Source organism: Triturus cristatus, chromosome 1_1 (assembly GCF_964204655.1).
Source record: "Triturus cristatus chromosome 1_1, aTriCri1.1, whole genome shotgun sequence".
Lineage (NCBI taxonomy): Eukaryota > Metazoa > Chordata > Amphibia > Caudata > Salamandridae > Triturus > Triturus cristatus.
Window position 1 is genome coordinate 620,954,783 of NC_140579.1, and position 16,208 is coordinate 620,970,990.

Below are 16,208 nucleotides of genomic sequence, written 5' to 3' on the forward strand. Positions count from 1 at the left end.
GGTCCAGGGAAGGCATGGCTTGGCAGTTCGGGCTGGACTGTTCCCATGGGGCACAGGGTCAGACTGATTTGCATATGGCCATGTCTGAACTGGGGTGGCAGAGTGGGCTAAAGAACGGTGATGGATCAAACCCAGATCTCTTGACTGGCTGTGAGTGTTTGATTGGTTCTGATGCTCCGTCCATCACCACCCCTTCTGTACCGCTTTGTTCGCCATAAGTTGGCAGGGTATGCTCAGACGTGAGTCCCTTGCTCACTTTGCCACTGGATTCAAGCAAGCCAGGCTGAAGACGGCTGAAATACCAGAAACCGGTCCTAGGAAGCTTGTTTCCAGTCCAGGGAAGGCATGGCTTGGCAGTTCGGGCTGGACTGTTCCCATGAGTCACAGGGTCAGACTGATTTGCATATAGCCATGTCTGAAATGGGGTGGCAGAGTGGGCTAAAGAACGGTGATGGATCAAACCCATATCTCTTGACTGGCTGTGAGTGTTTGATTGGTTCTGATGTTCCGTCCATCACCACCCCCTTCTGTACCGCTTTGTTCGCCATAAGTTGGCAGGGTATGCTCAGACGTGAGTCCCTTGCTCACTTTGCCACTGGATTCAAGCAAGCCTGCCTGAAGACAGCTGAAATGCCAGAAACCGGTCCTAGCAAGCTTGTTTCCGGTCCAGGGAAGGCATGGCTTGGCAGTTCGGGCTGGACTGTTCCCATGAGGCACAGGGTCAGACTGATTTGCATATGGCCATGTCTGAACTGGGGTGGCAGAGTGGGCTAAAGAACGGTGATGGATCAAACCCATATCTCTTGATTGGCTGTGAGTGTTTGATTGGTTCTGATGTTCCGTCCATCACCACCCCCTTCTGTACCGCTTTGTTCGCCATAAGTTGGCAGGGTATGCTCAGACGTGAGTCCCTTGCTCACTTTGCCACTGGATTCAAGCAAGCCTGGCTGAAGACAGCTGAAATGCAAGAAACTGGACCTAGGAAGCTTGTTTCCGTTCCAGGGAAGGCATGGCTTGGCAGTTCGGGCTGGACTGTTCCCATGAGGCGCAGGGTCAGACTGATTTGCATATGGCCATGTCTGAACTGGGGTGGTAGAGTGGGCTAAAGAACGGTGATGGATCAAACCCAGATCTCTTGACTGGCTGTGAGTGTTTGATTGGTTCTGATGCTCCGTCCATCACCACCTCCTTCTGTACCGCTTTGTTCGCCATAAGTTGGCAGGGTATGCTCAGACGTGAGTCCCTTGCTCACTTTGCCACTGGATTCAAGCAAGCCTGGCTGAAGACGGCTGAAATGCCAGAAACCGGTCCTAGGAAGCTTGTTTCCGGTCCAGGAAAGGCATGGCTTGGCAGTTCGGGCTGGACTGTTCCCATGAGGCACAGGGTCAGACTGATTTGCATATGGCCATGTCTGAACTGGGGTGGCAGAGTGGGCTAAAGAACGGTGATGGATCAAACCCAGATCTCTTGACTGGCTGTGAGTGTTTGATTGGTTCTGATGCTCCGTCCATCACCACCCCCTTTTGTACCGCTTTGTTCGCCATAAGTTGGCAGGGTATGCTCAGACATGAGTCCCTTGCTCATTTTGCCACTGGATTCAAGCAAGCCTGGCTGAAGACGGCTGAAATACCAGAAACCGGTCCTAGGAAGCTTGTTTCCGGTCCAGGGAAGGCATGGCTTGGCAGTTCGGGCTGGACTGTTCCCATGAGGCACAGGGTCAGACTGATTTGCATATGGCCATGTCTGAACTGGGGTGGCAGAGTGGGCTAAAGAACGGTGATGGATCAAACCCAGATCTATTGACTGGCTGTGAGTGTTTGATTGGTTCTGATGCTCCGTCCATCACCACCCCCTTTTGTACCGCTTTGTTCGCCATAAGTTGGCAGGGTATGCTCAGACGTGAATCCCTTGCTCTCTTTGCCACTGGATTCAAGCAAGCCTGGCTGAAGACAGCTGAAATGCCAGTAACCGGTCCTAGGAAGCTTGTTTCCGGTCCAGGGAAGGCATGGCTTGGCAGTTTGGGCTGGACTGTTCCCATGAGGCAGAGGGTCAGACTGATTTGCATATGGCCATATCTGAACTGGGGTGGCAGAGTGGGCTAAAGAACGGTGATGGATAAAACCCAGATATCTTGACTGGCTGTGAGTGTTTGATTGGTTCTGATGCTCCGTCCATCACCACCCCCTTCTGTGCCGCTTTGTTCGCCATAAGTTGGCAGCGTATGCTCAGACGTGAGTCCCTTGCTCAATTTGCCACTGGATTCAAGCAAGCCTGGCTGAAGACGGCTGAAATGCCGGAAACCGGTCCTAGGAAGTTTGTTTCCGGTCCAGGGAAGGCATGGCTTGGCAGTTTGGGCTGGACTGTTCCCATGAGGCACAGGGTCAGACTGATTTGCATATGGCCATGTCTGAACTGGGGAGGCAGAGTGGGTTAAAGAACGGTGATGGATCAAACCCAGATCTCTTGACTGGCTGTGAGTGTTTGATTGGTTCTGATGCTCCGTCCATCACCACCCCCTTTTGTACTGCCTTGTTCGCCATAAGTTGGCAGGGTATGCTCAGACGTGAGTCCCTTGCTAACTTTGCCACTGGATTCAAGCAAGCCTGGCTGAAGACGGCTGAAATGCCAAAAACCGGTCCTAGGAAGCTTGTTTCCGGTCCAGGGAAGGCATGGCTTGGCAGTTCGGGCTGGACTGTTCCCATGAGGCACAGGGTCAGACTGATTTGCATATGGCCATGTCTGAACTGGGGTGGCAGAGTGGGCTAAAGAACGGTGATGGATCAAACCCAGATCTCTTGACTGGCTGTGAGTGTTTGATTGGTTCTGATGCTCCGTCCATCACCACCCCTTCTGTACCACTTTGTTCGCCATAAGTTGGCAGGGTATGCTCAGACGTGAGTCCCTTGCTCACTTTGCCACTGGATTCAAGCAAGCCAGGCTGAAGACGGCTGAAATACCAGAAACAGGTCCTAGGAAGCTTGTTTCCAATCCAGGGAAGGCATGGCTTGGCAGTTCGGGCTGGACTGTTCCCATGAGTCACAGGGTCAGACTGATTTGCATATAGCCATGTCTGAAATGGGGTGGCAGAGTGGGCTAAAGAACGGTGATGGATCAAACCCAGATCTCTAGACTGGCTGTGAGTGTTTGATTGGTTCTGATGCTCCGTCCATCACCACCCCCTTTTGTACCGCTTTGTTCGCCATAAGTTGGCAGGGTATGCTCAGACGTGAGTCCCTTGCTCACTTTGCCACTGGATTCAAGCAAGCCTGGCTGAAGACTGCTGAAATGCCAGAAACCGGTCCTAGGAAGCTTGTTTCCGGTCCAGGGAAGGCATGGCTTGGCAGTTCGGGCTGGACTGTTCCTATGAGGCACAGGGTCAGACTGATTTGCATATGGCCAAGTCTGAACTGGGGCGGCAGAGTGGGCTAAAGAACGGTGATGGATAAAACCCAGATCTATTGACTGGCTGTGAGTGTTTGATTGGTTCTGATGCTCCGTCCATCACCACCCCCTTTTGTACTGCTTTGTTCGCCATAAGTTGGCAGGGTATGCTCAGACGTGAGTCCCTTGCTCACTTTGCCACTGGATTCAAGCAAGCCTGGCTGAAGACGGCTGAAATGCCAGAAACCGGTCCTAGGAAGCTTGTTTCCGGTCCAGGGAAGGCATGGCTTGGCAGTTCAGGCTGGACTGTTCCCATGAGGCACAGGGTCAGACTGATTTGCATATGGCCATGTCTGAACTGGGGTGGCAGAGTGGGCTAAAGAACGGTGATGGATCAAACCCAGATCTCTTGACTGGCTGTGAGTGTTTGATTGGTTCTGATGCTCCGTCCATCACCACCCCCTTCTGTACCGCTTTGTTCGCCATAAGTTGGCAGGGTATGCTCAGACGTGAGTCCCTTGCTCACTTTGCCACTGGATTCAAGCAAGCCTGGCTGAAGACAGCTGAAATGCCAGAAACCGGTCCTAGGAAGCTTGTTTCCGGTCCAGGGAAGGCATGGCTTGGCAGTTCGGGCTGGACTGTTCCCATGAGGCACAGGGTCAGACTGATTTGCATATGGCCATGTCTGAACTGGGGTGGCAGAGTGGGCTAAAGAACGGTGATGAATCAAACCCAGATCTCTTGACTGGCTTTGAGTGTTTGATTGGTTCTGATGCTCCGTCCATCACCACCCCCTTTTGTACCGCTTTGTTCGCCATAAGTTGGCAGGGTATGCTCAGACGTGAGTCCCTTGCTCACTTTGCCACTGGATTCAAGCAAGCCTGGCTGAAGACGGCTGAAATGCCAGAAACCGGTCCTAGGAAGCTTGTTTCCGGTCCAGGGAAGGCATGGCTTGGCAGTTCGGGCTGGACTGTTCCTATGAGGCACAGGGTCAGACTGATTTGCATATGGCCATGTCTGAACTGGGGTGGCAGAGTGGGCTAAAGAACGGTGATGGATCAAATCCAGATCTATTGACTGGCTGTGAGTGTTTGATTGGTTCTGATGCTCCGTCCATCACCACCCCCTTTTGTACCGCTTTGTTCGCCATAAGTTGGCAGGGTATGCTCAGACGTGAATCCCATGATCACTTTGCCACTGGATTCAAGCAAGCCTGGCTGAAGAAGGCTGAAATGCCAGAAACCGGTCCTAGGAAGCTTGTTTCCGGTCCAGGGAAGGCAAGGCTTGGCAGTTTGGGCTAGACTGTTCCCATGAGGCACAGGGTCAGACTGATTTGCATATGGCCATGTCTGAACTGGGGTGGCAGAGTGGGCTAAAGAACGGTGATGGATCAAACCCAGATCTCTTGACTGGCTGTGAGAGTTTGATTGGTTCTGATGCTCCGTCCATCACCACCCCCTTCTGTACCGCTTTGTTCGCCATAAGTTGGCTGGGTATGCTCAGACGTGATTCCCTTGCTCACTTTGCCACTGGATTCAAGCAAGCCTGGCTGAAGACGGCTGAAATGCCAGAAACCGGTCCTAGGAAGCTTGTTTCCGGTCCAGGGAAGGCATGGCTTGGCAGTTCGGGCTGGACTGTTCCCATGAGGCACAGGGTCAGACTGATTTGCATATGGCCATGTCTGAACTGGGGAGGCAGAGTGGGCTAAAGAACGGTGATGGATCAAACCCAGATCTCTTGACTGGCTGTGAGTGTTTGATTGGTTCTGATGCTCGGTCCATCACCAACCCCTTTTGTACCGCCTTGTTCGCCATAAGTTGGCAGGGTATGCTCAGACGTGAGTCCCTTGCTCACTTTGCCACTGGATTCAAGCAAGCCTGGCTGAAGACGGCTGAAATGCCAGAAACCGGTCCTAGGAAGCTTGTTTCCGGTCCAGGAAAGGCATGGCTTGGCAGTTCGGGCTGGACTGTTCCCATGAGGCACAGGGTCAGACTGATTTGCATATGGCCATGTCTGAACTGGGGTGGCAGAGTGGGCTAAAGAACGGTGATGGATCAAACCCAGATCTCTTGACTGGCTGTGAGTGTTTGATTGGTTCTGATGCTCCGTCCATCACCACCCCCTTTTGTACCGCTTTGTTCGCCATAAGTTGGCAGGGTATGCTCAGACATGAGTCCCTTGCTCACTTTGCCACTGGATTCAAGCAAGCCTGGCTGAAGACGGCTGAAATACCAGAAACCGGTCCTAGGAAGCTTGTTTCCGGTCCAGGGAAGGCATGGCTTGGCAGTTCGGGCTGGACTGTTCCCATGAGGCACAGGGTCAGACTGATTTGCATATGGCCATGTCTGAACTGGGGTGGCAGAGTGGGCTAAAGAACGGTGATGGATCAAACCCAGATCTATTGACTGGCTGTGAGTGTTTGATTGGTTCTGATGCTCCGTCCATCACCACCCCCTTTTGTACCGCTTTGTTCGCCATAAGTTGGCAGGGTATGCTCAGACGTGAATCCCTTGCTGTCTTTGCCACTGGATTCAAGCAAGCCTGGCTGAAGACAGCTGAAATGCCCGAAACCGGTCCTAGGAAGCTTGTTTCTGGTCCAGGGAAGGCATGGCTTGGCAGTTTGGGCTGGACTGTTCCCATGAGGCAGAGGGTCAGACTGATTTGCATATGGCCATGTCTGAACTGGGGTGGCAGAGTGGGCTAAAGAACGGTGATGGATAAAACCCAGATATCTTGACTGGCTGTGAGTGTTTGATTGGTTCTGATGCTCCGTCCATCACCACCCCCTTCTGTGCCGCTTTGTTCGCCATAAGTTGGCAGCGTATGCTCAGACGTGAGTCCCTTGCTCAATTTGCCACTGGATTCAAGCAAGCCTGGCTGAAGACGGCTGAAATGCCAGAAACCGGTCCTAGGAAGTTTGTTTCCGGTCCAGGGAAGGCATGGCTTGGCAGTTTGGACTGGACTGTTCCCATGAGGCACAGGGTCAGACTGATTTGCATATGGCCATGTCTGAACTGGGGAGGCAGAGTGGGTTAAAGAACGGTGATGGATCAAACCCAGATCTCTTGACTGGCTGTGAGTGTTTGATTGGTTCTGATGCTCCGTCCATCACCACCCCCTTTTGTACCGCCTTGTTCGCCATAAGTTGGCAGGGTATGCTCAGACGTGAGTCCCTTGCTAACTTTGCCACTGGATTCAAGCAAGCCTGGCTGAAGACGGCTGAAATGCCAGAAACCGGTCCTAGGAAGCTTGTTTCCGGTCCAGGGAAGGCATGGCTTGGCAGTTCGGGCTGGACTGTTCCCATGAGGCACAGGGTCAGACTGATTTGCATATGGCCATGTCTGAACTGGGGTGGCAGAGTGGGCTAAAGAACGGTGATGGATCAAACCCAGATCTCTTGACTGGCTGTGAGTGTTTGATTGGTTCTGATGCTCCGTCCATCACCACCCCTTCTGTACCGCTTTGTTCGCCATAAGTTGGCAGGGTATGCTCAGACGTGAGTCCCTTGCTCACTTTGCCACTGGATTCAAGCAAGCCAGGCTGAAGACGGCTGAAATACCAGAAACCGGTCCTAGGAAGCTTGTTTCCAGTCCAGGGAAGGCATGGCTTGGCAGTTCGGGCTGGACTGTTCCCATGAGTCACAGGGTCAGACTGATTTGCAGATAGCCATGTCTGAAATGGGGTGGCAGAGTGGGCTAAAGAACGGTGATGGATCAAACCCAGATCTCTAGACTGGCTGTGAGTGTTTGATTGGTTCTGATGCTCCGTCCATCACCACCCCCTTTTGTACCGCTTTGTTCGCCATAAGTTGGCAGGGTATGCTCAGACGTGAGTCCCTTGCTCACTTTGCCACTGGATTCAAGCAAGCCTGGCTGAAGACTGCTGAAATGCCAGAAACCGGTCCTAGGAAGCTTGTTTCCGGTCCAGGGAAGGCATGGCTTGGCAGTTCGGGCTGGACTGTTCCTATGAGGCACAGGGTCAGACTGATTTGCATATGGCCAAGTCTGAACTGGGGCGGCAGAGTGGGCTAAAGAACGGTGATGGATAAAACCCAGATCTATTGACTGGCTGTGAGTGTTTGATTGGTTCTGATGCTCCGTCCATCACCACCCCCTTTTGTACTGCTTTGTTCGCCATAAGTTGGCAGGGTATGCTCAGACGTGAGTCCCTTGCTCACTTTGCCACTGGATTCAAGCAAGCCTGGCTGAAGACGGCTGAAATGCCAGAAACCGGTCCTAGGAAGCTTGTTTCCGGTCCAGGGAAGGCATGGCTTGGCAGTTCAGGCTGGACTGTTCCCATGAGGCACAGGGTCAGACTGATTTGCATATGGCCATGTCTGAACTGGGGTGGCAGAGTGGGCTAAAGAACGGTGATGGATCAAACCCAGATCTCTTGACTGGCTGTGAGTGTTTGATTGGTTCTGATGCTCCGTCCATCACCACCCCCTTTTGTACCGCTTTCTTCGCCATAAGTTGGCAGGGTATGCTCAGACATGAGTCCCTTGCTCACTTTGCCACTGGATTCAAGCAAGCCTGGCTGAAGACGGCTGAAATACCAGAAACCGGTCCTAGGAAGCTTGTTTCCGGTCCAGGGAAGGCATGGCTTGGCAGTTCGGGCTGGACTGTTCCCATGAGGCACAGGGTCAGACTGATTTGCATATGGCCATGTCTGAACTGGGGTGGCAGAGTGGGCTAAAGAACGGTGATGGATCAAACCCAGATCTATTGACTGGCTGTGAGTGTTTGATTGGTTCTGATGCTCCGTCCATCACCACCCCCTTTTGTACCGCTTTGTTCGCCATAAGTTGGCAGGGTATGCTCAGACGTGAATCCCTTGCTGTCTTTGCCACTGGATTCAAGCAAGCCTGGCTGAAGACAGCTGAAATGCCCGAAACCGGTCCTAGGAAGCTTGTTTCCGGTCCAGGGAAGGCATGGCTTGGCAGTTTGGGCTGGACTGTTCCCATGAGGCAGAGGGTCAGACTGATTTGCATATGGCCATGTCTGAACTGGGGTGGCAGAGTGGGCTAAAGAACGGTGATGGATAAAACCCAGATATCTTGACTGGCTGTGAGTGTTTGATTGGTTCTGATGCTCCGTCCATCACCACCCCCTTCTGTGCCGCTTTGTTCGCCATAAGTTGGCAGCGTATGCTCAGACGTGAGTCCCTTGCTCAATTTGCCACTGGATTCAAGCAAGCCTGGCTGAAGACGGCTGAAATGCCAGAAACCGGTCCTAGGAAGTTTGTTTCCGGTCCAGGGAAGGCATGGCTTGGCAGTTTGGACTGGACTGTTCCCATGAGGCACAGGGTCAGACTGATTTGCATATGGCCATGTCTGAACTGGGGAGGCAGAGTGGGTTAAAGAACGGTGATGGATCAAACCCAGATCTCTTGACTGGCTGTGAGTGTTTGATTGGTTCTGATGCTCCGTCCATCACCACCCCCTTTTGTACCGCCTTGTTCGCCATAAGTTGGCAGGGTATGCTCAGACGTGAGTCCCTTGCTAACTTTGCCACTGGATTCAAGCAAAACTGGCTGAAGACGGCTGAAATGCCAGAAACCGGTCCTAGGAAGCTTGTTTCCGGTCCAGGGAAGGCATGGCTTGGCAGTTCGGGCTGGACTGTTCCCATGAGGCACAGGGTCAGACTGATTTGCATATATCCATGTCTGAACTGGGGTGGCAGAGTGGGCTAAAGAACGGTGATGGATCAAACCCAGATCTCTTGACTGGCTGTGAGTGTTTGATTGGTTCTGATGCTCCGTCCATCACCACCCCTTCTGTACCGCTTTGTTCGCCATAAGTTGGCAGGGTATGCTCAGACGTGAGTCCCTTGCTCACTTTGCCACTGGATTCAAGCAAGCCAGGCTGAAGACGGCTGAAATACCAGAAACCGGTCCTAGGAAGCTTGTTTCCAGTCCAGGGAAGGCATGGCTTGGCAGTTCGGGCTGGACTGTTCCCATGAGTCACAGGGTCAGACTGATTTGCAGATAGCCATGTCTGAAATGGGGTGGCAGAGTGGGCTAAAGAACGGTGATGGATCAAACCCAGATCTCTAGACTGGCTGTGAGTGTTTGATTGGTTCTGATGCTCCGTCCATCACCACCCCCTTTTGTACCGCTTTGTTCGCCATAAGTTGGCAGGGTATGCTCAGACGTGAGTCCCTTGCTCACTTTGCCACTGGATTCAAGCAAGCCTGGCTGAAGACTGCTGAAATGCCAGAAACCGGTCCTAGGAAGCTTGTTTCCGGTCCAGGGAAGGCATGGCTTGGCAGTTCGGGCTGGACTGTTCCTATGAGGCACATGGTCAGACTGATTTGCATATGGCCAAGTCTGAACTGGGGCGGCAGAGTGGGCTAAAGAACGGTGATGGATAAAACCCAGATCTATTGACTGGCTGTGAGTGTTTGATTGGTTCTGATGCTCCGTCCATCACCACCCACTTTTGTACTGCTTTGTTCGCCATAAGTTGGCAGGGTATGCTCAGACGTGAGTCCCTTGCTCACTTTGCCACTGGATTCAAGCAAGCCTGGCTGAAGACGGCTGAAATGCCAGAAACCGGTCCTAGGAAGCTTGTTTCCGGTCCAGGGAAGGCATGGCTTGGCAGTTCAGGCTGGACTGTTCCCATGAGGCACAGGGTCAGACTGATTTGCATATGGCCATATCTGAACTGGGGTGGCAGAGTGGGCTAAAGAACAGTGATGGATCAAACCCAGATCTCTTGACTGGCTGTGAGTGTTTGATTGGTTCTGATGCTCCGTCCATCACCACCCCCTTCTGTACCGCTTTGTTCGCCATAAGTTGGCAGGGTATGCTCAGACGTGAGTCCCTTGCTAACTTTGCCACTGGATTCAAGCAAGCCTGGCTGAAGACGGCTGAAATGCCAGAAACCGGTCCTAGGAAGCTTGTTTCCGGTCCAGGGAAGGCATGGCTTGGCAGTTCGGGCTGGACTGTTCCCATGAGGCACAGGGTCAGACTGATTTGCATATGGCCATGTCTGAACTGGGGTGGCAGAGTGGGCTAAAGAACGGTGATGGATCAAACCCAGATCTCTTGACTGGCTGTGAGTGTTTGATTGGTTCTGATGCTCCGTCCATCACCACCCCTTCTGTACCGCTTTGTTCGCCATAAGTTGGCAGGGTATGCTCAGACGTGAGTCCCTTGCTCACTTTGCCACTGGATTCAAGCAAGCCAGGCTGAAGACGGCTGAAATACCAGAAACCGGTCCTAGGAAGCTTGTTTCCAGTCCAGGGAATGCATGGCTTGGCAGTTCGGGCTGGACTGTTCCCATGAGTCACAGGGTCAGATTGATTTGCATGTAGCCATGTCTGAAATGGGGTGGCAGAGTGGGCTAAAGAACGGTGATGGATCAAACCCAGATCTCTAGACTGGCTGTGAGTGTTTGATTGGTTCTGATGCTCCGTCCATCACCACCCCCTTTTGTACCGCTTTGTTCGCCATAAGTTGGCAGGGTATGCTCAGACGTGAGTCCCTTGCTCACTTTGCCACTGGATTCAAGCAAGCCTGGCTGAAGACTGCTGGAATGCCAGAAACCGGTCCTAGGAAGCTTGTTTCCGGTCCAGGGAAGGCATGGCTTGGCAGTTCGGGCTGGACTGTTCTTATGAGGCACAGGGTCAGACTGATTTGCATATGGCCAAGTCTGAACTGGGGCGGCAGAGTGGGCTAAAGAACGGTGATGGATAAAACCCAGATCTATTGACTGGCTGTGAGTGTTTGATTGGTTCTGATGCTCCGTCCATCACCACCCCCTTTTGTACTGCTTTGTTCGCCATAAGTTGGCAGGGTATGCTCAGACGTGAGTCCCTTGCTCACTTTGCCACTGGATTCAAGCAAGCCTGGCTGAAGACGGCTGAAATGCCAGAAACCGGTCCTAGGAAGCTTGTTTCCGGTCCAGGGAAGGCATGGCTTGGCAGTTCAGGCTGGACTGTTCCCATGAGGCACAGGGTCAGACTGATTTGCATATGGCCATGTCTGAACTGGGGTGGCAGAGTGGGCTAAAGAACGGTGATGGATCAAACCCAGATCTCTTGACTGGCTGTGAGTGTTTGATTGGTTCTGATGCTCCGTCCATCACCACCCCCTTCTGTACCGCTTTGTTCGCCATAAGTTGGCAGGGTATGCTCAGACGTGAGTCCCTTGCTCACTTTGCCACTGGATTCAAGCAAGCCTGGCTGAAGACAGCTGAAATGCCAGAAACCGGTCCTAGGAAGCTTGTTTCCGGTCCAGGGAAGGCATGGCTTGGCAGTTCGGGCTGGACTGTTCCCATGGGGCACAGGGTCAGACTGATTTGCATATGGCCATGTCTGAACTGGGGTGGCAGAGTGGGCTAAAGAACGGTGATGAATCAAACCCAGATCTCTTGACTGGCTTTGAGTATTTGATTGGTTCTGATGCTCTGTCCATCACCACCCCCTTTTGTACCGCTTTGTTCGCCATAAGTTGGCAGGGTATGCTCAGACGTGAGTCCCTTGCTCACTTTGCCACTGGATTCAAGCAAGCCTGGCTGAAGACGGCTGAAATGCCAGAAACCGGTCCTAGGAAGCTTGTTTCCGGTCCAGGGAAGGCATGGCTTGGCAGTTCGGGCTGGACTGTTCCTATGAGGCACAGGGTCAGACTGATTTGCACATGGCCATGTCTGAACTGGGGTGGCAGAGTGGGCTAAAGAACGGTGATGGATCAAATCCAGATCTATTGACTGGCTGTGAGTGTTTGATTGGTTCTGATGCTCCGTCCATCACCACCCCCTTTTGTACCGCTTTGTTCGCCATAAGTTGGCAGGGTATGCTCAGACGTGAATCCCATGATCACTTTGCCACTGGATTCAAGCAAGCCTGGCTGAAGAAGGCTGAAATGCCAGAAACCGGTCCTAGGAAGCTTGTTTCCGGTCCAGGGAAGGCAAGGCTTGGCAGTTTGGGCTAGACTGTTCCCATGAGGCACAGGGTCAGACTGATTTGCATATGGCCATGTCTGAACTGGGGTGGCAGAGTGGGCTAAAGAACGGTGATGGATCAAACCCAGATCTCTTGACTGGCTGTGAGTGTTTGATTGGTTCTGATGCTCCGTCCATCACCACCCCCTTCTGTACCGCTTTGTTCGCCATAAGTTGGCAGGGTATGCTCAGACGTGAGTCCCTTGCTAACTTTGCCACTGGATTCAAGCAAGCCTGGCTGAAGACGGCTGAAATGCCAGAAACCGGTCCTAGGAAGCTTGTTTCCGGTCCAGGGAAGGCATGGCTTGGCAGTTCGGGCTGGACTGTTCCCATGAGGCACAGGGTCAGACTGATTTGCATATGGCCATGTCTGAACTGGGGTGGCAGAGTGGGCTAAAGAACGGTGATGGATCAAACCCAGATCTCTTGACTGGCTGTGAGTGTTTGATTGGTTCTGATGCTCCGTCCATCACCACCCCTTCTGTACCGCTTTGTTCGCCATAAGTTGGCAGGGTATGCTCAGACGTGAGTCCCTTGCTCACTTTGCCACTGGATTCAAGCAAGCCAGGCTGAAGACGGCTGAAATACCAGAAACCGGTCCTAGGAAGCTTGTTTCCAGTCCAGGGAATGCATGGCTTGGCAGTTCGGGCTGGACTGTTCCCATGAGTCACAGGGTCAGACTGATTTGCATGTAGCCATGTCTGAAATGGGGTGGCAGAGTGGGCTAAAGAACGGTGATGGATCAAACCCAGATCTCTAGACTGGCTGTGAGTGTTTGATTGGTTCTGATGCTCCGTCCATCACCACCCCCTTTTGTACCGCTTTGTTCGCCATAAGTTGGCAGGGTATGCTCAGACGTGAGTCCCTTGCTCACTTTGCCACTGGATTCAAGCAAGCCTGGCTGAAGACTGCTGGAATGCCAGAAACCGGTCCTAGGAAGCTTGTTTCCGGTCCAGGGAAGGCATGGCTTGGCAGTTCGGGCTGGACTGTTCCTATGAGGCACAGGGTCAGACTGATTTGCATATGGCCAAGTCTGAACTGGGGCGGCAGAGTGGGCTAAAGAACGGTGATGGATAAAACCCAGATCTATTGACTGGCTGTGAGTGTTTGATTGGTTCTGATGCTCCGTCCATCACCACCCCCTTTTGTACTGCTTTGTTCGCCATAAGTTGGCAGGGTATGCTCAGACGTGAGTCCCTTGCTCACTTTGCCACTGGATTCAAGCAAGCCTGGCTGAAGACGGCTGAAATGCCAGAAACCGGTCCTAGGAAGCTTGTTTCCGGTCCAGGGAAGGCATGGCTTGGCAGTTCAGGCTGGACTGTTCCCATGAGGCACAGGGTCAGACTGATTTGCATATGGCCATGTCTGAACTGGGGTGGCAGAGTGGGCTAAAGAACGGTGATGGATCAAACCCAGATCTCTTGACTGGCTGTGAGTGTTTGATTGGTTCTGATGCTCCGTCCATCACCACCCCCTTCTGTACCGCTTTGTTCGCCATAAGTTGGCAGGGTATGCTCAGACGTGAGTCCCTTGCTCACTTTGCCACTGGATTCAAGCAAGCCTGGCTGAAGACAGCTGAAATGCCAGAAACCGGTCCTAGGAAGCTTGTTTCCGGTCCAGGGAAGGCATGGCTTGGCAGTTCGGGCTGGACTGTTCCCATGGGGCACAGGGTCAGACTGATTTGCATATGGCCATGTCTGAACTGGGGTGGCAGAGTGGGCTAAAGAACGGTGATGAATCAAACCCAGATCTCTTGACTGGCTTTGAGTATTTGATTGGTTCTGATGCTCCGTCCATCACCACCCCCTTTTGTACCGCTTTGTTCGCCATAAGTTGGCAGGGTATGCTCAGACGTGAGTCCCTTGCTCACTTTGCCACTGGATTCAAGCAAGCCTGGCTGAAGACGGCTGAAATGCCAGAAACCGGTCCTAGGAAGCTTGTTTCCGGTCCAGGGAAGGCATGGCTTGGCAGTTCGGGCTGGACTGTTCCTATGAGGCACAGGGTCAGACTGATTTGCACATGGCCATGTCTGAACTGGGGTGGCAGAGTGGGCTAAAGAACGGTGATGGATCAAATCCAGATCTATTGACTGGCTGTGAGTGTTTGATTGGTTCTGATGCTCCGTCCATCACCACCCCCTTTTGTACCGCTTTGTTCGCCATAAGTTGGCAGGGTATGCTCAGACGTGAATCCCATGATCACTTTGCCACTGGATTCAAGCAAGCCTGGCTGAAGAAGGCTGAAATGCCAGAAACCGGTCCTAGGAAGCTTGTTTCCGGTCCAGGGAAGGCAAGGCTTGGCAGTTTGGGCTAGACTGTTCCCATGAGGCACAGGGTCAGACTGATTTGCATATGGCCATGTCTGAACTGGGGTGGCAGAGTGGGCTAAAGAACGGTGATGGATCAAACCCAGATCTCTTGACTGGCTGTGAGAGTTTGATTGGTTCTGATGCTCCGTCCATCACCACCCCCTTCTGTACCGCTTTGTTCGCCATAAGTTGGCTGGGTATGCTCAGACGTGATTCCCTTGCTCACTTTGCCACTGGATTCAAGCAAGCCTGGCTGAAGACGGCTGAAATGCCAGAAACCGGTCCTAGGAAGCTTGTTTCCGGTCCAGGGAAGGCATGGCTTGGCAGTTCGGGCTGGACTGTTCCCATGAGGCACAGGGTCAGACTGATTTGCATATGGCCATGTCTGAACTGGGGAGGCAGAGTGGGCTAAAGAACGGTGATGGATCAAACCCAGATCTCTTGACTGGCTGTGAGTGTTTGATTGGTTCTGATGCTCCGTCCATCACCACCCCCTTTTGTACCGCCTTGTTCGCCATAAGTTGGCAGGGTATGCTCAGACGTGAGTCCCTTGCTCACTTTGCCACTGGATTCAAGCAAGCCTGGCTGAAGACGGCTGAAATGCCACAAACCGGTCCTAGGAAGCTTGTTTCCGGTCCAGGGAAGGCATGGCTTGGCAGTTCGGGCTGGACTGTTCCCATGAGGCACAGGGTCAGACTGATTTGCATATGGCCATGTCTGAACTGGGGTGGCAGAGTGGGCTAAAGAACGGTGATGAATCAAACCCAGATCTCTTGACTGGCTTTGAGTGTTTGATTGGTTCTGATGCTCCGTCCATCACCACCCCCTTTTGTACCGCTTTGTTCGCCATAAGTTGGCAGGGTATGCTCAGACGTGAGTCCCTTGCTCACTTTGCCACTGGATTCAAGCAAGCCTGGCTGAAGACGGCTGAAATGCCAGAAATCGGTCCTAGGAAGCTTGTTTCCGGTCCAGGGAAGGCATGGCTTGGCAGTTCGGGCTGGACTGTTCCTATGAGGCACAGGGTCAGACTGATTTGCATATGGCCATGTCTGAACTGGGGTGGCAGAGTGGGCTAAAGAACGGTGATGGATCAAATCCAGATCTATTGACTGGCTGTGAGTGTTTGATTGGTTCTGATGCTCCGTCCATCACCACCCCCTTTTGTACCTCTTTGTTCGCCATAAGTTGGCAGGGTATGCTCAGACGTGAATCCCATGATCACTTTGCCACTGGATTCAAGCAAGCCTGGCTGAAGAAGGCTGAAATGCCAGAAACCGGTCCTAGGAAGCTTGTTTCCGGTCCAGGGAAGGCAAGGCTTGGCAGTTTGGCCTGGACTGTTCCCATGAGGCACAGGGTCAGACTGATTTGCATATGGCCATGTCTGAACTGGGGTGGCAGAGTGGGCTAAAGAACGGTGATGGATCAAACCCAGATCTCTTGACTGGCTGTGAGAGTTTGATTGGTTCTGATGCTCCGTCCATCACCACCCCCTTCTGTACCGCTTTGTTCGCCATAAGTTGGCTGGGTATGCTCAGACGTCATTCCCTTGCTCACTTTGCCACTGGATTCAAGCAA